General features: G+C 36.8%; 1 long non-coding RNA gene and 1 pseudogene across 2 annotated transcripts in view; one reads left to right on the top strand and one right to left on the bottom strand.

Moving 5' to 3' along the window:
• The window catches only part of LOC125360419, a 60,953-nt gene that overhangs the window by 37,038 nt on the left and 1,612 nt on the right, over nt 1-22,303 (bottom strand). Inside the window, exons 3-4 of one of the 2 annotated variants that reach the window (XR_007212733.1) lie at nt 20,758-20,898; nt 9,026-9,110 (exon numbers count right to left, since the gene is read on the bottom strand). This is a non-coding gene — a long non-coding RNA (uncharacterized LOC125360419). The remainder of the gene's footprint in view (nt 1-9,025; nt 9,111-20,757; nt 20,899-22,303) is intronic. The other variant, XR_007212734.1, reaches the window with a different exon arrangement.
• LOC125361112 lies at nt 146-260 on the top strand (annotated as a pseudogene).

The raw sequence follows: 22,303 nt of genomic DNA, 5'->3' as shown, positions 1-22,303 counted from the left end.
TTAACAGGAAAATCAGGAAAGCAGTTCAATTCAGTAATTGCTGAATCTTACTATATATGTTTTAGGGCCTCATCATTTAGAGAACATTCTCTAATACAAGAGGAAAATCTATTTTTATAATCAAAGTGGAAAAAATCAAGAACCAGTACTTGCTTTTGCAGCACATGTACTAAAATGGGAATGATACATAAAATTGGAATGATACAGCATTGCCCCTGAACAAGGATGACGCACAAATTTGTGAAATGTTCTGTATTTTTACAGGTACTGAAAATGGGATGGGGTCAAAGGAAAAGGGGTAGATGAATGAAGAGAGGAAGGAGAATGAGAATACAGTCATAAAATCTACTGCATATCTTCCAAAAGTAAGAAAACAGAGGGGAGGAAGAAGGCTAAGAGGGATGGGAAAAATGATGAAAGGGGTAACACAGATCAAGAAAAATTGTGTTCATAAACTGATGTGTTGAATGGTAATTACTTTTCTTTTTTTTTTTGGCCAGCCCTGGGCCTTGGACTCAGGGCCTGAGCACTGTCTCTGGCTTCCTTTTGCTCAAGGCTAGCACTCTGCCACTTGAGCCACAGCGCCACTTCTGGCCGTCTTCTGTATATGTGGTGCTGGGGAATCGAACCCAGGGCCTCATGTATACGAGGCAAGCACTCTTGCCACTAGGCCATATCACCAGCCCCTTGAATGGTAATTACTTTGTACAACTACTTAAAGATAATCTACAAAAGAGGGAGAGAACAGGGGGAACATAGGCCTATTAGTTCCATATCATAAGTAAACTGAATATTGCATTTTTTATTCACACTCTTAACTGAGCTGCCAGTTTTATTTTTCTATAAAATGTTTATTGAAAAAGAATAAAGAACTATACCTAGGCTTTTGAAAACATGCTTAACTTTGCTATAACTGTTTTACTAAACAACTAACAGGATATTTCAGAATGGGAAAGAGGAAGTACAGACAAATAAATACTGTAAAACTGAAAATATACAATTTACAAACCTTTAGTAACTCCATTGTGCCACACCTATAACAATGTGTTTTTTTAATACACATTTTGCTCCTTGCTTAGCTTTTAGTACTTTGACTACTTTTACCATTGCCTACAAATTTCATTTCTTTCTATTTCCTGTCCCTGACTAACTAAGCTAGGACTCAGGTTGGTTTAGTTTATCTTACCTCATTCAAAGGTAGATTCAGGTTTTAGAGACAGAAGTTCACAAAATGTAGATGAGGGAAACTTTGTTAAAGGAAAGAATGTAGAATTATAAATGCAAGATTAAACTAAAAAGTAGAGTGATAATAGAAATCACAATAAATTAGAAAAATTTAAGCACCAACAAATTCCACAAATAATACAAATTCTACAGAAATGACACAAAATTTTTTACTGGCTACCCAACGTGCCTTTCTAATTCTTTCCTTCTACACTTTCTTGTTAAATACTCTAGCTTTTTTACACAACAGCTATTTTGTGACATTGTATTTTACAAGACTGGAAAAACAATGTTCTCCTTTATGCAGCATAATTGATTGAATTTGTATTATATACTGATGGTAAGGATATGCAAATTATCTCAAGCACACACATAGACATTGTAGTTTATAGTTATATTATCTAAATAGTTTGAACAATTCTATTTCATACAATTCCCATCACAAAAAGAAAAAATGTACGTAAGTTGACAATGGTTCCTGTTTTATCATCCTATATATTCTAACTGGAAAGCTATACAATTCCACCTGTAGGTTTCAGTACATTTTCAATTCTCTGCTTATAGTTGTACACATCTGACAACTGGGGAAATTTCCATTGACTAGCTTAAGATATATCACATACATCTCCCCACCACTGACCTACACATCCTTTGTAAGAGATGCAATACGACACATTCATGAAGACTTCGCACTCTTGTATCATGGCGCTAAGTGACTCAGCATAGTGAAACAAAACACAACTCAACTATGAATCTTCAATTTTTTTAAAGCAAAACTATTTATTGACTTTATTCATCCATTTGTAAATTTTTTAAGGTTCTTGTGTGTATTTGGGGGGTGGTGTGGTGAATTATAAATGATACTTAGCCCTGAATTGGCGACCTATCAGATTAGATTGCTGGCAAAGCACAGAAGCCTGCATATGATGTAACTGTATAAAAAAAAAAAAAAGCTGTCACATATTTTGTAAATTTTTAGCGTGTAAAGTCACAAAAATAGTTTTTAAAGGAAAAAGTACGGTATACTTTTAATAAACTGGCTTGCAGTCTGGTAGGTCTATGACCCCATAGCACAACAGGTTTATAGAGATGTATATAGAATTATAGTCCTTATTTTTTTTCCTTTGCATGAATCCTTTTAAAACAGATTAACAATCAACTGCATAAATATTATTAATATTTTAAAACAGAAGTTAAGTTGTATTTTGTTAATTCACAAACTATCATGCAAATAAAAACTCAAAGTAAGATTAAAAAAAAGTTTTCCTAGAAACTATTCCTTTATCAGAACATCTAGCTATAACTCTCCAAAATGACTGCAAACCATATAAATGCAACTGGCTCTGTGTATCTGAAAGATCTGTATCTGCTAATTCAAATAAGGATGGAAGACATTTTTAAAGTAAATGTACTGAACAGTTACAGTCTGTTTCTTAGCATTATTCCCCAAACAATGTAATAAAACAATGACATATACATACATATATATTTTACATATATCTGATACATATATATAATTTACATTGTGTTAGGGATAAATAATCTAGAGATTTAAAGTATACAAATGTGGACTGATTATATACAATCTGTATCTGCAGATTTTAGCACCCTCAGCGGTTCTAGATTGGAACTGGGTTGCACATATTGAGGGAGACTATGCAGTCCATGAAACCTGAACTAGCTCTATTACTAACTTAATTTCCCCTTATTATAAACCTAAAATACCCATATCGGATCCAGCAGCACCAAACACAAGGCAGGAGGGGAAGTCAAAGGAGTTATCAGAGCACTCATAAATGACAATGACTAAAATATGTCTATCACAAATTTTACAAGAAGCTATTGCATCTGAGCATAAAACTAAGCTCTCTTCCAACGTTTCGCAAGGATCCATGCAAAAGGGGAGAAGACTGAACATTTCATCAGTCTCAACCAATGTGCTCCTGCCCTCATGTCTCACTTACAGGACGCCTACCACGTGAATAACACATGGTCCCATGTCTCCACAGAAACATACACCATGTAATCAAAAAGGATCTAAACGTTTCCCTCCCCTACAGAAGAAACTTTCTCTTCCCATTATCACAAATACACTTTGCAATTGCAGTTATATTCAGGAATCTTCAATAAAATGTCCTGAGGACATTTAAGGGAAATTATATAGCTGAGAGAAAAAAGGAACACATGCCATAGAAGTGAAACCTGGGTTTAATGAGCAGGAGTAATCTTCATGCCAACCTGCCAACCCTCAAAGAACAAAGGCCCAGGGCTACTGTCACCAGTGTGTGGCAGGCAGGGAACAGGTGGGCACAAAGAACAAGATCTCAAAAGGGGAAATGGAAAATACCAAAGATTAACTGACTAAATGATAGCTCAACAGTTAGTGTCCAGGATAGAGATTACCAGGTGCCTTAAAATAAATCTAATCAGAATACCTAAGATTAGCCCAGATAGTCGGGTTTATAAAACTGAACAGAAAACAGGCAGTAATAAATTTTTTAAAAAGTATTTTAGCTCCTGGGATAAAATTTGTCCTTCTAACTTAGATTAAGTCATCTTTACCTTTTTGGGTATTTTTTAAAGGCATTAATCACCATTCAATGTTATGAGAGGAAGATGAAAACATACTCTCAGAGAAAGATGAAAAACAAACTTGGTAAATTTTAGGACTGTTTTTGTAATGCTTCTTATCAATAGGTAAGATGTTAATGCTTTCCTAGGACAGAAAAGAAGTCATGAGAATTTTGAATGTACCTTGAAAAAGTCATATATTTTCTAACAGATTCTTCCTGAATAAAAATTTCCATTTTGATGTGAATAGGAATAACACAGCATTTTGCAAGTAAGCTGAAGTAATTATTAAAATCTGAATGTATAACAGGCAATTAGCTGGAAAAACAAACTTCTTTTAAAGCACTCTCTCTAGAAAAATTTTATGGCTTTAATGAGCCTTAGAACACTAAAAGAGAAAAATCATTTAACTCCAGCTTCACTGAATACTCTTTTCCTAGGCTGTTTAGATCTCCTAGCTAATAAAAACTTCTCTCCTTTTTATTCATCTTTGTGAACATTACTGTCCACACAAAGCTCTCACACTTGTTGTCTTGGTGAGAGCCTATCTTCCATGGCAACACTTGGCATTCTTGATAAGCTAGAGCAATTCTTGCTTGTCTTTTTTTAAGTGATGTTATTTTATAGCTTCTTAAAATTTCAGATATTATATCCATTTATTTTTATATAATTCAGAAGATTAGAGGATGGTCAATCCTCTTTTCTTTTTGGCATTGCTAGAAATCAAACTCAGCACTTCATACATGCTAGACAAATGTTCTACCACTGATCTACGCCACCAGCCCAGGGAGGAAAACATGCATACAAAATGAAAATTGGGTCAGTCTTGTAAGCTTGGTAAACATCCTGGAGACTTTAGAAATCAGCACCAAGATTGTGTAGTGATGTGCTCTTTTCTAGTTCTTCACACTATGTGAACACAGATTTAGGTAAAAGCCACCTGCAGAAGTAAAGAACAACAGTGGCTTTGGGAAAAAAAAAAAACAACCAAAAACCAGCTTTCAAATAATGTCATTATTTTAAGAAAAGAGGATCTGAAAGAATAACTACATAAAAATACACTTAACTATTGACAGGACTAGGAAGAATATGCAAAAAGGAAAATGACTTGAATGCTTCTGGGTGAGAAACTGATATATCATTTCAAAAAAGTTTTAATATTTTTGCTTTCACAGCATCTCAGTAACCATTATCTAAAAATGAGTGCATCCTATGAATAGAAAAGCAAAGCAGGTAATGTGATGATCCAAGTAGGGGTGTGCCCTGACATACTTCTCAGCTCTGAGCTTCAGGGAGCCCACAGGATAAGACAGCAGCTATGCCCTCAAAGGAAGAATGAACTCTGGAATTTATTTCAGTAACAGACATAATTTTTTTAAGCTTAACACCTCTCAAGAGAAAGGACTAGAGAATGAAGGACTGAATACTTTTCTCCAGTACTTCCCCAGAGTTGTCCCTTGCTTGGTAGCTCTGAAAGAGAAAGATTAAGTCTGCTCTCAAGGACAGTCATCCATGACAGAGCTTATAGGACTCACAATGTTGAGTTCTAGAGAGCCATCCATAAATTCAGGGATTTGCAAGGATTTGATAAAATTGTGAATTATTAATCATAACTGTTAAAGATTAGAATCCAATTTATATCCTACAAAATTAAGAGTGAGGGATGGGTTTGGCAGAGACGGGTGATAATGTTTGAAAAGGTGACATTAATCAAGATATACTGTATTCATAAACTGCTTTAGTAAATGGAAATTCCTTTGTAAACTACTTTAAGGTAGTTTAAAAAATTCATGAAAAGAAAAAATTAAAAAGACAAAAAAGATAAAAAGGAGCAGCATGAAGAAGTTCACATGGCACTGACATGCTTTATTAAAGTATGTGTTTAATTTTGAATTTAAGAAACACTGTTACATTTTTATAAGCTTAACTGGATAAATCAAGAGTGAAAACTTGGGACTAGGGACAATATCTGAGTTAAAACATATTTTATGAGTGGGATTGGGAGAGATGGGGGAGGAACTATAGAGAGGATAACATTGATCAAGATGCACTGTACTTATAAACTGACAGGTTAAATTGAAATCTCATAACTTGGAGTTCATGTCACTTAGTATCATCTTATGTGTTGGTATGGACATTGCTATTGAGCTACTGTGATCTGCTAGGATTATCTTAATTATTATACTAATTATCTCCAATTAACAAGCAACAAGCCAGAAGTGGAGCTGTGACTCAAGTGGCAGAATGCAAGTCTTGGTCAAAAAACCTAAGAGACGGCACCGAGGCCTCAAGTTTAAGCCCCAGTACTGGCATGCATGTGCGCACACACGCACACACACGCACGCACACACACGCACACACACACGCACACACACGCACGCACACACGCACGCACACGCACACACACACGCACACGCACACACGCACGCACACACACACGCACGCACACACACGCACACACACGCACACACACACACACGACTCAAAAATTATTTAAATACCACTTCCAATGGATTTTTTTTTTCAGTTTATGACCTTCTTGAGCAAGACTTCTGTTTCCTTTTTTAAAATTTTTATCTTTATTGGAAAGGTGATGGATGATTTTTTAACGAGAGTTTTGCCAGATATAATAAATAAGATGTAAATGGGAGACCGAACAAAGTGCATTTTTTGTAGCAGAGGACAGAAAGTGATAACTCTTTCTTACCAAGAACAAAGTAAAGCAAAAACACAACAAAATTTTTTCAATTCTTTCAAAGAATTGAAGTCTACTAAAATAGACTCCTGGAAAATCAGCCATTGGAATGAACTCCCAGGGATAGAGAGGTTACTCTGACAATTTTGCTCTGTCATTTCTAGAATGTTCTTCTGGTGGAAGCATATTAATATTCATCACTTTATTGAAATTTAAGGTTAAAGACAGTGTAGTGAAAATAGACTCCCTGGTCTGCCATTATCACCTTAATGATTTTTTTCTTTTCTTTTTTTTTTGGGGGGGGGGAGACGTATTTCCTTTTTTTGGTACTGGGGATTGAACCCAGGATGTTGCCCTTGCTAGGCAAGCGCTTTGCCACTGAGATACATCGCAGCCTTCACTTTAGTGATTTTTAAAAATATTTTATTAAATAGATGTACAAAGGGCTTCCAATGCCAAAAGCCAGGTTGTAAGTACATCATTATCTCTCATCTGTCCCCTTTCTATTCCTACCCTCAAGTTACTCAGTTCAGTTTTATATGATGTACATTGGATATAATAACAATTTGCTTACCCTTCTTCCCTCCATATATATATTTGTGTGTGTATGTATACAGATATATAGATACTGATACACATATCACGTTACATATACGACATTAAAATCCACTGGGTTCTCTTATATATGAAATAGACCTTTTTAATATAGCATGTTTGCACATATCATTATTAGTATTAGTTGCTTAGAAAATATTGACTAATTTTGTCATGCAGATTTTCCAAAAGTTGACACATTATCAAAATATAAAAAATATATTCATAATATCACTACTAATCTCTCTCACTGGACACAGAAGGAAGTGAACTGAACAACTTGTGGGTGGAGATTGGAAGGAGGGACTGGGAGAGAGTAAGGGAACAGAAGATACTGTACAAAAGGAAATGTACTCATTACCTGACTCATGTAATTGTAATCTCTCTGTAGATCACCTTTATAATAATAATAATAAAGTAATTTAAAGATATCTCTACTAATATCATCAGAAAATTCTTTAAGGATATGTGTATGGATAATTTTTTCAAATGTCTTTGCTTGAAAATTTAGATTTATCATAGACAACCAATATTGTCAGGTGTTTATTTTGAAGTGACAGGTTCATTTACTTTATTTTAGAGAAAATGTCTGCCAAGTTCTCAACTCTTTATAATTATCCTTTATCTGCCAGCCATTATAATAAATAAAACAGCATTTCATGGAAAACACAGTTGCCAGAACAAACAATGGCACAAATGTCTTCTTTGAGACAATAATCAAGCAGCCCAAGAGCTTAATACATACTTGCCCTTTTATCACACAAGATGTTAAGTTAAGCTAAGTGCTGATAGTGTACACTTATAATCCTAGCTACTTGGGAGGCTGAGATTGGGAAGATCAAGGTTCAAGAGAGATCAGAAAAGTTCCCAAGACCTTTTATCAATCAATAGTTGCCATGGTGGCACACTGCTGTCACCGTATCTATGTGGGAGGCTGAGATTAGGAGAAATATGGTTCCAGGGTTGTGGAGACAGGACAGAAAAGTTTGAGTGATTCTGTCTCAGCTGGGTGTCATGATGCATACCTGTCATTCCACTTAGAATGGCAAGCAAAAAATAGGAGGATCATGTTCCAGGAAAATGCCCAGGCAGAAAGCCAGACTGTATCTCAAACAACCAGCGCGCGCACACACACACACACACACACACACACACACACACACAGTGAAACTGGAGAGATGACTTAGCAGTAGAGTGTCTGCCTAGCAAGTGTGAGGCCCTGTGATCAAACTTCAATACTAGAAAGAAAGAAGGAAAGAAAAGGAGGGAGGAAGGGAAAGAGGGAGGGAGGGAGGGAGGAAGGATGGATGAATAAGTGGACTCAAAAGTTGACAAATAATGAAACCAGTAAATTTTGTTTAAGGGACATATATAAGCTGCCTTTTTTAGATGTATGGGCACAGTAATGGAGAATTCATTGCCTAGTAGTAGTTTTCTACATGCTAAGACATGGGCAGTTCTACTGACCATTTTTCTTGTCTTCAGTGCAAATGCAATGTAATTAAAAAAAAAGGCAAGTGTCTTGTGTCCTTATGAAAATAGTTTTGATCTTGTAGACACTCTCTTGAAAGGCAGACTATGGGCCAAACTTTGTAAATCTTGCATCGTAATAATGTTAATAATAACAATAACATGAATATAATTACTACCATTTATGTGCTTGGTTCAGGCATCCCTCTAATTTCTTAATATGTGCTTCTGCTTATTTCTTACTCATCACTTTGTTTAACAAGTATTTTGTGTGTACTAGGTATTCAACGACCCCAGGCTATGGATGCTACCCCAAATAGCACAAGAGACACTGAGAAGACAAAATTTTTCAGGAAGGTATTAGGATCTTCATTGGTTGGGGTTCAATATCCTTCCTGATTTTTAGTTCAATTATGCATTGATGCTTGACTGGGGCCGGTTGTGTGTAGAGCAGTGTGTGCTAACTCTTACCTGGGCTGGGAGTGGAGGTCAGTAGTAGGGCATCTTTACCAAATGCCTGAAGGATAATAATGCTCGGCTCCCAGCACTGTCTAGACTGGAAAAAACAAATAACAATAACAAATGGCAGTGAGCCAGATGCAGAAATAAATTAAAAACCAAGTACAGACCAACTGCTGGTGGTTCATGCTGATAATCCTAACTACTCAGGAAACTGAGATCTGAGGACTATAATTCCAAGCTAGATGGGTCAGGAAAGTCCTCGAGACTCTTATCTCCAATTAACCACCAAAAAGGCAGAAGTGAAGCTATGGCTCAAGTGGTAGAGTGCCAGCCTTGAGTCAAAACAGAAACAAAACTCAGGGACCGCATCCAGGCCTTGAGTTCAAGCCCTAGGACAGGCACAAAAAGAAAACAAAACAAGTACCAGTTATGATATCCACAACTCATAACAACCTCAAGAGGTACAGGTAGAAATAATACAAGCCAAAAAGATTAAAAAAAAATAACCAAGCCAGAAGAAAATGGGAAATAGGGAAAGTAAAGTCAGAATACTCAAAAGTGAAAAGGGAGAAAGCAGGAGAAAAATAGAAAACAAAGGCTACAGTTATGAGAAAAAATAAAATTTTACTACTAGGAAAGAGAAAAACAATATATACTTGACATCCATGAAGAACAAATACCCAGAACATGTATATATATATACATACAAAACAATTGGTAAATCAAAAAGTGGCAAGAAAAAGAAAGAAAAAAAAAGCTCTTAATTTTGCAAAAGGCAAAAACAATTCTTAAGCATTTTCTTCTTAGATGGTTGTATAGGCAAGAGTGGAAATTCACTACCTCGGCCAATTAATCTGCACTTCTTTCTGTCTTCTTGAGCACTCTGGAGGGAACTAGTATCGCTTACTAGTCAGTCATTGGGAGCGGTTTGTGCTCCAAGCTTGTTGGACTGGCTTTCAGCTTCCCTGCTGGCTAGTACAAAGTAGCATGGAATCAAAGTTCCTTCTGTTGGAGTTTACCTGGATAGATGAACTGCATGTGCTTCCAAAGCCAGGCTAGCACTGAGTTCTGTTGTGTGTCTGGATCTCACACACACTGAGAAGCCCACATGGCTACTGAGAAAGCAGTACCTCAGGCTCGAACACAGCAGTCACTGTGTCAAAATACACTAATCCTCACCCAAGAGGTAACAGGGAAATGATACTGCAAAATCTATTTAGAAGTATAATCAACACTTCACAAAAATCAGATGTCCTAGGACACATCACAAAGAGAAACTGTTCCCTAACATCTCTCCTATATAAAAGTGGAAGATACAGTCTTTACAATAGATAAGCAAATCTCAACAGAAGATATATAAAGAAAAGTCACATGACTTGCAAAAGTTTATAATTCTCTAGTAACTGACTCCAAAGATATTGATGTAAATGAAATGGCAGATAAGATATTCAAAACAGTTAAAAAAGAAATATACTTAATACTTGACTTATGCAACTATAACCCCTCTGTATATCACCTTTACAATAAAAATGTTTAAATTCAAAATATTTTTATTATACTAAGTAGTTGTACAAAGAGGTCACAATTCCATTAAGTCAAATTATGAGAATAATGCATCTTATTCAAGGTCACCCTTTCAATCATTCATCCCAATTATTCCCACTCCCATGTTTATCCTTAGGTTGCATAGTTCCATTTCTTTTGGGGGGAAGGAGTCCAAACTGGTACCCAAATGCCTTGAAACCTAACAACTTTCGCTCATTGGCTAGCCTCTATCAACTGAGCCGCATCTCTAACTCCTGTAATTCAATTCTTATATAACATATATTGAATATAATGACTCTATTTGTATAAATAATAATTTTGAGGGGGTAGAGAATTCCAAGAAAAAAAGACAACAGAATAAATTAAAAAATGAGAATAGGTGAAATTGAGAATTTCAACAGAGATTTAAAAGTAAACAGAAATCTTCAAATTAAAATGCTCAGTAATCAAATACAAAACTTAGCAGAACTCCTTATCAATGATTTATCAAGCAAGATGAGAAATTTCAGGGCTTAAAACAAAGCTGATAAATGAGAACATTCAGACAATAATAAAGAAAAGAATACAGAATTATGAGCAGAATATACAAGGCCTCTGAGACCTAATTAAAAGACTGGATTTACATATTCATTGTGGAGAAAGTCATAGAAAACCTATTACATGAAATAATAGCACCAGATATCCCAAATGAAAGATATAGACATCCAGGCACAGAAGGCTATTTACAACCCCAAAAAGACCTGAGTAAAAATGACCTCCTATGTCATATTATAATTCAGATCACAAGAGTACAAAACAAAGAAAGAATGTTAAGGGCTGTAAGACAAAAATGCTAACTCACAAAGGCAAGCCTATCAGAAAAACATTAGGTTTCTCTTGAAATGATGAATTTTGAACTCTGAAAGAAAATAGCTGTCAACCTAGATTACTGTATCCAACAAAGTTATCTGTCAGAATTAAAGGAGAAATAAAGACCTTCCAAGATAAGAATAAGTTAAAAGAATTCATGACCACTAAGCCAGAACTAAAGAAGATAAAGTATTCCTGCACAGAGAAGAGGAAAATAACTGTAACCACAAGAGCAGAGGAAAGAATAAAGATATAGGGGCTGGGAGTATGGCCTAGTGGTAGTGTGCTCGCCGCCTATACATGAAGCCCTGGGTTCGATTCCTCAGCACCACATATATAGAAAAAACCAGAAGTGGCGCTGTGGCTCAAGTGGTAGAGTGCTAGCCTTGAGCAAAAAGAAGCCAGAGACAGTGCTCAGGCCCTGAGTTCAAGCTCCAGGACTGGCAAAAAACAAAACACAACAAGAATAAAGATATATTTAATAACACATTGAAAATATCATACATTAAAATCAAATTTGTTTCATTTCAGGGTATGCAAGGATGGTTCAACACACACAAAAATCCTCTCTCTGGTATAGTATCCGTGTCTGTGTATGCTTGTTTCTATGTGCACATCTTTTGCCATGTTGTGATGCAACACAGGTTCTCATCAGAAGCCAAGCAGATATTGGTACCATGCTACTGGATCTCCAGAGCTATGAACTAATAAAAGCATCTTTTCTTCATAAATTCCCAGCTTCAGCTATTTTGTTATAGCAATAGAAAATGGACTACACAGACACTTTTTCTACAATCCCTGGTCATATATTCCTTCGGTTTATAGATGTCATTATTCTAAGTGCCTTACATATGTGGGATCATACAGCATTTCTCCTTTTGTGTCTGGCTTACTTCGCTTAGCATGTCCTCATTAGTTCTTCCATTAAATAGAACAAGTCATAATTACTTTCCTTTGTAAAGCTGAGTAATAATCCACTGTGTGTATATGTGCTGTAAATATTGGTGCTCAAGTATCTGTTTGGACTAATTTCTTCAGATCTTTTGGGCATATGATCTAGGCTAGTTAGCCAATCATCTAGTAACTGGTATGTTAGTTTGAGAAATGGTCAAACTGTTTTCTGCCTAAACAGTGCCATTTTATATTTCCACCTGCAGCATGCAAGGTTTCCAATACCTCCACATACTCATTAATATCTGCTATTTCCTGTTGTACATGCATGCGTGGGGGCAGACATATAGATAAACATGGTAAGTAGCCTAATGGCTGTGAAGTGATAACTCATTGTGGTTTTGATTTGCATTTCCCTAACGACAATGATGTACAACATCTTTTCATGTGGTATTAATCACTTGTGTCTTCCTTGGAGACAGGCCTGCTCAGATTCTTTGTCTATTTTTTTTCTTTTGTTATAGGGTTTTGCTATGTCACCTAGATTGGCCTCAAACTTGCAAACCTCCTGACCTCAGCTTTCTGGCTGATTGAATTATAGATATACATCTCCACATGTGGCTGTTGTGTATTTTTGACTGAGTTTCTGGGCTGTAAAAATTTTTTTTTTAAAAAAAGGCTTTTACTTCTCATAGCTAAATCTGGCCTCCAACACACTACATAGTGCAGCCAATCCTTAAATTCATAATTTATCTGTTTCAGTTTCCCCAAGTACTAGGATTATTAGCTAGTGTTAAAGCTTGGACTTTGCACATTTAATTATTCTATTTTCTAAAGCCAATGACCACTATTATTAGTCATATTCACTTATCCCAAGGTGAACAAATTTCACCCTGTTTGAATTAAGCTTGGCACTTGTGGCTCATGCCTGCAATCTTAGCTATCAGGAGGTTGAGATCTGTGTATCACAGTTCCAAGCCACCCTGCACAGGAAAGTCTGTGAAACTCTTATCTCCAATTAGCCACCAAGAAATCTGGAAGTGGAATTGTGGTTCAAGTGGCAGAGTACTAGCCTTAAGCAAAAAAGTTATGAGAGAGCACCCAGATCCTAATGTCTACCTTAATCATAGATATACTACAAAGATTTTTAACCCACTTCAGCTAAAAAAATTAAATCAAGAAATTTCAAACACAAAAATGTTAAATTCCATGTGCATCTCAACCAGCTTAGTTGCTACAGAGGGTCATTCCCACATGGTTGTAAGTTGTATTTAAATGGTTATGTGATCCTCAAATGTTTCCTTGCTCTTAATTTTGTGAAAATACAGTATGCCTCTCCAGAAGTAAACGGTACCCATAAGAGGCAAGGCAAAAGGTAATGTGCTTAATCTAAGGTAATAAAGCTGATTGAGAGCCGAGCAGTGGTAGCTCATGCCTGTAATCTTAGCTACTCAGGGGGTTGAGGTGTGGGGATCAGGGTTGGAAGCCAGCCCAGGCAAGAAAGTCCATGAGACCCTTAGCTCCATCAAACTACCAAAAACCAGAAGTGAAGCAGTGGCTCAAGTAGGAGGGTGCTAGCCCTGAGTGAAAGAAGCTCAGGGGCAGCATCCGGGTTCAAGCCCCAGGGGACACACACGGACACACATGGACACACACACACACACACACACACACACCCTGATTTACATGTCAAAAGATGGCATGCTTTTGACAGAAATTATGTAGTATTACAGGAAAAAATAAAACCAACACCAAATCAAGCGTCCACAGTACAGCACTGTACTCTATGCATGCTGAACATTTATGGGTTTCCCTCAGTGGCGGGCTTCTAGAAGGAAATCATATACTTGCCAATACCAAGCATCTACTGTACTGACTTCTTATTAGAAGTGTGGACCTTGCTAACTCTTGGATTATGTTGAGATTCTTAAATAGTTAAGGTAAAATAATTATTTTAGTTGCACTTGTAAAATAAATTTGATAGTTAGTATACCTACACATCTTGCAAAGTCACAAAGTTTTTATATTTATATTGTGCATTGGCTTCTTAAATGTCCTCCTTAGAGAAATATAGGTTATTTGCCTAAACATAAACTCATTCTGAGATATTTTAAGAATAACTTCCTTTGTTAGGGAGAGCTGGTACTGGGTCTTGAACTCAGGGGCCTCACATTCTCACTTACTTTTGCTGGTCTTTCTTGCTTACAAGCGACATTCCATCACTTGAGCCACATGTTGTTCTTCTGGTTTCATGCCTTATTTTCATCTTCATGGGTCAGTCAGAAGAGTTTAAAGAGGAAACAGAGATAAATGCACGTATACAGTGTTTTCTGTTTGTTTGTTCTGTTTTGGGTTTGTTGTTGTTGTTGGTTGTGGGGCTTGAAACCAGGGCCTGGGTGCTCTACCACTCTGAGCCACAGCTCCACTTCTAGTTTTCTGGTGGTTGACTGGAGATGAGTGTCATGGACTTTCCTGCCTAGGCTGGCTCTGAACCATGGTCCTCAGATCTCAGCCTCCTGAGCAGCTAAGATTGCAGGCATAAGCCACCAGAGCCCAGTTTACAGTCTTTTTTTTTTTTTTTTAAAGCAAGACCTTCTCTAGCTGATTATTCATTAATGTACCATAACTTCATAGACACACTTATTATTAGGGTTGGGCTACTAAAACCAAACTTTAAGACAAAATTTCTTTCAATTGCCTTTCTTATTTAATAGTTTATCATCACATTAGATGCAGATTGTTTTTACTCACAGGTTGCATATTTAACAAGTAATGTTTTGTTATAAAATTATATGTATTTATCTTAGAAATTTGGATAAGATCCAGAAAACATTTTAAGAGAATAGGAAAAATTATAATACCACTGCTTCAAAATTTTGTAGCTATATTTTGGGAACTACTCTTTAAGGATATGTAGAAATTAGCTTATTAAGATTTATTAAGTAGGCTGGGGATATGGCCTAGTGGCAAGAGTGCTTGCCTCGTATACATGAGGCCCTGGGTTCAATTCCCCAGCACCACATATACAGAAAACGGCCAGAAGTGGCGTTGTGGCTCAAGTGGCAGAGTGCTAGCCTTGAGCAAAAAGAAGCCAGGGACAAGGCCCTGAGTCCAAGCCCCAGGACTGGCAAAAAAAAAAAAAAAAAAAAAAAAAAAAAAGATTTATTAAGTAAAGAAATTGGAATTCATGATTTAAAATCTTCCCATAATTAGAAGCCCAGTTCCAAACAGTTTCACTAGTGAATCCTATCAGACATTATTGGAGAAATAATGTCATGCGAGCACAACCTTTTCCAGAAAACAAAAGTAAAAGAAAAAAATCCTCCCAATTCATTTTCTGCAGTAGCTAATGTCCTGATACCAAAGCTAGACAAAAGCAATGAAAAATAAAGTAGAGACAACTAAATTGCTGAGAGCAGAGTAAGCTTTATTTTCCATGTTCTAACACAGCAGAGGATGCACTAAGTACTGGTCCACGATTGCTAGCTTAGATCTCAAACTGGGAGAAGCAGTCGCTGCTGCCTAAGAATGTTGCAGGGGGTCAATGGATAGCTGGGGTAAAAGACTGAGTGGAAGGAGGCTGAAGAAAGACTGAAGTCCTATAGATAATGGGGAAAAGACACGCATGCATAGGTAAGACACATGTTCAGAAACAAAAGCCTCAGGAGGCCAGGCACAGTGGCTTCCATATGCAATCCTAGCTACTCAGAAGATGGAGATTTGGAAGAGCAGGTTCGAGGTCAGCCCTGGAGAAAAGTTAGCAAGGTTGGAGGCAGGACCAAGCAAAAATCCAAGCAATAAAATGGTGAGGATATGGCTCAGGTAACAGAACACCTACGGGCTCAGAAATGACCAGGTCGTGAGTTCAAACTCCAATACTGTTTTTTTTTTAAACAAACCTCCTAAGACCATTCTCCTTGGGCTAATCTTAAAGCTTAGAGCCAAGACCAGAGAACTAGTGAAGCTTCCCTGACTAGATCTCATGGAAGAAAATGTTTCTCACCTGCTCAATTTAAAGAATAAAACAAGAATACACCAAAACAGAAACAGGAAAACATGGTTTATTCAATGGAAGAAAATAAAGAGGCAAGAACTTTCCCTGGGGAAACAAACCACCTACTTACTACACCAAGACTTTAAAATAACTGTCTGATGTGTGCTCAATGAACTAGAGGAAAATACAGATTAAGGGAAGAACTAAGGGAAGTCAGGAAAACAACATATGAACAAAATTGAAATATAAACAAAGAGATAGAAATGATCAAGTAAAACCAAACAGAAATTCTGGAGCTGAAAAAGTACAACTGAAAATTAACGACAGGGGCTTACTGGCAGAATTGAGGAGGCAGAAGAATCACTGGACTTGAATAAAAGACATTTGAAATTATTAAAAAAGGGAAAAATAAAGAAAAATGCATATGAGACTTATATGACACCATTAGGCAGATCTATAGGCACAGTGGAATTTATAGGAGCAGAGAGAAAGTAGAGAGATTGGGAGAAATAATGGTGGAAAACTCTTCAAGTTTATGGAAATCATGAACTCAGAGGCTGGTAAATGGAAAGATTCACACCAAGACACGTTACAGTAAGAAAAAGACAAATACAATTTTGAAAACAACATTAGAAAAGTAACATAGCATTGACTTGGGAAACTTGATAATTTATCAATTTCTTAGCAGAAACCTTGAAGCCAGAGGCAGTGGGTTCGTGTATTTAGTACCAAAAAAACCCCAAACAAACAAATATTAAACAAGAAAATGATCAACCAAGAAGTCTGTATTTGGCAAAGTTTTCCTTCAAAATGGGGTGGTACTAACAATTTCCAGAAAAATGAAAGTTTAAGCAGCCTGTTGCTATCAGGCTTGCCTTACAAGAAATGCTAAAGGGAATTTTGACATAAAAAGCCCAAGTTGAAATAAAAGATTTCTAGATATCACTGAAAACTCATGAAGATCTCTGATAAAAATAAGAGCATAGGAAATTATAAAAGCCAATATTTTTTTGTTTTTTCTTATCTTAACTAGTTGTACAAAGGGCACTTAGCATATTAATTTTGGTTTTTTTAATTCCACCTTTCACACTGTGCAGGAAAGACAAATATAACATAATTATAAATCTTTATTAATGGGCATATAATTTATAAAGATGTACTTATGACATTAGTAGCATAAATTATGGCTGTAAAAGCGTAGTTTTTATTTGTAGTAACTTTGCGTGTGACTAGTTTGGACGATGATGGTGATGCTTTGAGGAATGATGCGTGCAATCCCCATAACCATATGAAAGTACCTGTGGACTATAGCACAAAAGAAATGAGAAGGGGAAAATTCCCATTTCTCAACAACAGCAGTGGTGGTTGTACAATAAACATATACTTCTACACACACACACACACACACACACACAAAAGTGATTAAACTAAAAATTCTGTGTTATGTATATAAAAAAATTAATGGCCAAGTTGGGCTCAGAACCTGAAAAATCTGTGTAGAATCCACGCAAGGTTCTCTGTCCCTTGGGTTGTCTGACCCAGCAGGTAGGTGCTCAAGGGTCTGCAATAGGTTAGGGATATTAGATGGAACCTTTGGCAAGCCCCTATAAGTGCATCTGGGCAGGATTTTAGGATTTGGGAGTTAAGCTATGCCATCTTCCACAAATATTCTCCTTTTGAGAAATTATTCTGTCTTACTATTGGGCCCTAGATGAAACTAAATGCTTGACTATGAGCTGTCAAATTACCCTATGACTTAAGCTTCCACAATACATCTAATGTATTATCAAACAACAAAACCAAAGTGTGGCTGTTTGAGAACCATAAATTTCATCATTTTCTGGAGGGATCAGACAGCCATCAGGCACATTACATGGAGCCATTTATAAATATCCCGTTCCCTCACTAAGTACTTAGTCTGGAAATGAACTTCCTTTCCTGCACTGTTTCTATTAAAGCCATCTGTAGACTTACAAAATGTTTTAGTCACTCTATCATTTTTTTTCAAATTTTTATTATCAAACTGATGTACAGAGAGGTGTCACTCTACCATTAAGAGGAAGTGTAATATATGAAATCAGGTTCAAGTATCTCTTTAGAGACACGTGGTTTACACGAACACGTGGCCACGATAACCACGACCCCGATGACTACATTGCCTTCTCCTTTGCAACTCATATCTCATGCAACATCCAAGTTAACAGTCACCTAATAACCTGTCGAGAAAAGTCTCTGGGACTAAAATCAAAGACAGGTGTGAAGTTTATGATGGACTTGAGTAGTCACAGCATGAGAGCTCTCCTCTGGGAGGGTCCTGAAGTGATGAGTGGAAATACTACTAGTGGGCAGAGCATTCTTGGTGCAGTGTTTCTGCGTTTCTGTCTGCATAGAGAGATGTATACATCCATAGTGATTTGTGGGTAATACCTGTTTTGCTGACAAATCTAGAACTTAGAAAGAAAATGATTAGAAAATTGGTGACAAGGAGGACTAGGGAAGGATATCAGGATAAGTTGAATGAGTACTTACTGTGAGTCTACATATGACAGGCCTTCACATTTTATCTCATGTGAATACTCACCAAATACTACTAAAACCAACAACGGACTTAAGAATGATGCTACTAAACACAGAAGAACTACCTTTAACAAAAAATGATTTAGATCATTGTAAATAAAAGTAGCAGTATGTTTATGCTCATAATAAGAATTCACTGATCTTACTATGCTGCCCCTTACCCTGAGGTAGCTGTTTTGATACAATAAAATGATTGCTTGTTGTGGCTAAAGATAGGTTCACATAAAGTTACCATTTTAACCACTTTAAAGTTGTTTAAGTCAGTGGCATAAAGTTCACAATGTTCTGCAGCCATCATCACAACCTGATTTTTCATCATTCTCAAATGAAACCCAAGACCTATTAGGTGGTCACTCTATTCTTCCCTCCCCAGCAAGCTCCTTTCAACCACGTCTTGACCTCTTTCTTTATGGTTTGCCTGTGCTGGCCGTTTCATATAAATTAAATCATACAATATATGACCTTGGGTGGTTACTTTTTTCACTTAGCATGTTTTCACAGTTCATTTTCGTTGTAGCACAGGAATGCCTGTTGGAAGATTCAATAATCAGGCCATCTGGATGGTTAGCAACACCATGTAAGACTAGATAATGTTCTCCTTGTTTGATATATGTACTAAGTCAGTAACCAACATATAGCCATGGTTCGGGATTCAAGGGGGTAGCCTTTGGGGTGGGTCCTCGCTTTTATGACAGGGATCAAAATGCATACAAAACTGTTCTTCCAGCCCCTGAAGACTTGGGCTTTTCACAAAAAAGAATGTTTCCACCAGGGTATACCAGCAAGAATTAAATTACATTGGAAGTCGAGGCTGCCACTTGGCTATTTGGAGTTTCTTGTCTATTTAACCAACATGCCAAGGAAATGATTATTTTTCCTACCTAGAATGATCCAATCTTAAAGAATCTGACTGATCGAATCAGACTGCCATAAAACCAGAAAAGGAAGAAACATGCATGGAATACAAAAAAATCTTTGGGGCTGTTTCTTAGAACTTAACATTCCTAGGCTCTGTAAAATGAGTTAATAGGAAAGTATAACAATCTAATACAAGTAGAAATCGTAATAGCTCAGATCCTTCAGGAATAAAGGCTTGGGTTGCTCCCCAAGGAAAAGAATCACTTCCAGCCAAGTAGCTTGCTGAGTGCAATGGGAATATGAAATAAGTATGAGGAGAGAGAAGGTAGTCATGAGAACATTATTAATCACAGAACAAGAACAAGAACAAGAACAGGAGCATTTTCCTTCATTTTGAAGTTCACTTTGATGTGTGCACATATCCATGCACACATCAAACAGTTAATTTTTTCTCTCAGCCTAATTTGTATTAATAGTAAGTATTCTTGTACATAAGTGTACATTAGTGCATAAATTCCAGACCATCAAAAGGACACTAGGACTCATCAAGAGGAGGAATGAACATCACTCAAAGAAGACTGCATGAAATGGTTATTTTATTTGGCTCATATTGCCTAATAGCATATCTTCTGGAGTGGAAATGAGAACTAATTTTGGTTGTATGAAAGCTGCATTGTATGTGCAGAAGTATGATTTTTCTATATGCTTTATTTGAAAATTAAATATAAGTGTATAGATACTAAGGTGTTTTAAGACAGGGTTTCACTGTGTTGTCCAGGCTAGCCTTGAATTCTAGATCCTCCTCCTTAGACTCCTAAAGTACTGGTATCACAGGAATGCACCAGCCCACTCAGGTGGATGGTTTTGTACTGTCAACTTTCCTGAGCTGAAACAATTCCCAAACTCTTTCCTTTACAGTTCTATTGTGTCAACTGGATACACGAGGAACTCACAAGATTTGAAAGAGGGATGTGAAGTGCCTAAGAATGTACACACAGGCTCCTAGGTAGTACCGTAACTTGCGTACCTGTTTGTTGATCTGCGGATTCACCTCAATGTCAAGGAGCAGTGGCCCAGCCTTCAGAATCTCTATAGCATCTCTTCATTAAGGTCAGGCATATGCAAAGTTCATTGGCTAGGGGACCAGTTTCTTCGGTACATTGTGTCACTGGTGTTAGATGCAATAAAAAAAAAAAAGACACAGGTTCATTTCTTCTTATATGTTCCAATTTGTCCAAGCTTCTTCTCACTTTGCACCCAGCTTTCCTCACCATCAGCCTGTAATGCTGGCTTCTATTAACTTTCAGACCACTATTAGATACAGAGGCAACAGTCTTCCACAGATCCCTTCATGGAGGTTCAGTGGCTTTTCTATTGTAGCCATTGTTCCTGACCTTTAGCACTCAGTTTCTCTGATTCTTCATTGTAAAAAAAAAAAAATTCCTATATTAAATCGTTTATTGTGTATTGCTTTTAGTGATTGTCTCTTTGAACCTATTTTAATAGCAACATTCGTCTTGGTAATTTTTGTTCCCCATAACTTTCTTGGCTAATTTTATGTCCTTTTATTCATATGATCTTAGAATCAGCTTATCTAGTCAAAGATGTTTGACTGTGTACTGAGTTCATATTCAAGGCATAGACTAACTAAAGTAGGATAAGACCTGCTTCTAAGGACATTCTTTCTAAATATCCCGGTCTACTCTTACATTCTTCACATTTAAGTTTTCTTTATAAAATTCTTGCATTTTTGACTAAGTTTGTTCTCAGGTACCTATATTTTTGTTGCTTTAGGTAACAGAATGATGCTTTTTGTTTAAAGTTTATTCTCTGTGATGGTTAATTTTATGTGTAAAATTGGCTAGGCTATAATGTCCAGTTCTATGGTGAAAAGCTAGTCAAGATGTTGCTGCGAAGGTATTTGTGGATGTGGTTAACATTTATACTCAGCTGATTCTAACACAAATATGTCTACTTAAGTGGGTGGGTCTCATATAATCAGCTGATAGCCCCAAGAACAAAGACCCAGGTTCCCTGCAAAAGCAGCAATTCTGTCCAAAATAGAAACCCTTCCTGGGACGTTGTGGCATGCACCTGTAACTTCAACAGGCAGATCACAGCTCCATGCCAGCCCAAGCAAAGGAAACTTGAGGCCCTATCTGCATAACAAATTTTAAAAGGCAGAAGATCAAAGGTATGGCCCAAGTGATAGAAAACTTGTCTCACAATCCTCAAGTTCAATCCCCACTACCAGGGGATAAAATGCCTGAGTTTTAGCCTGCTGTTCTGCTCTGGTTTAGACTCAAGACCACAATGCCCATCAACTTGAAAATTTCCAGCCTGCTGGCCTGCCCTATAAATTTCAGACTTGCTAAAGTGCTATCATCGTGAGCCAATTCTTTGAAATAAATCTCTAAATACACAGAGTAACACACAATTCTTTTTCTTTATATTCTTCACATACATTTCCGTACCAGTTAAGTTTTGGTCTTGAGACACTGCATGGAATAGGAAATATGTGGCTCTGAAATCACAGAACCAAGTTCACTGAGGCAAACAAATTGTTTTTGGAA

The sequence above is a fragment of the Perognathus longimembris genome, chromosome 12, assembly GCF_023159225.1.
Source record: "Perognathus longimembris pacificus isolate PPM17 chromosome 12, ASM2315922v1, whole genome shotgun sequence".
NCBI lineage: Eukaryota > Metazoa > Chordata > Mammalia > Rodentia > Heteromyidae > Perognathus > Perognathus longimembris.
This window is presented reverse-complemented; position numbering and strand designations above follow the sequence as displayed.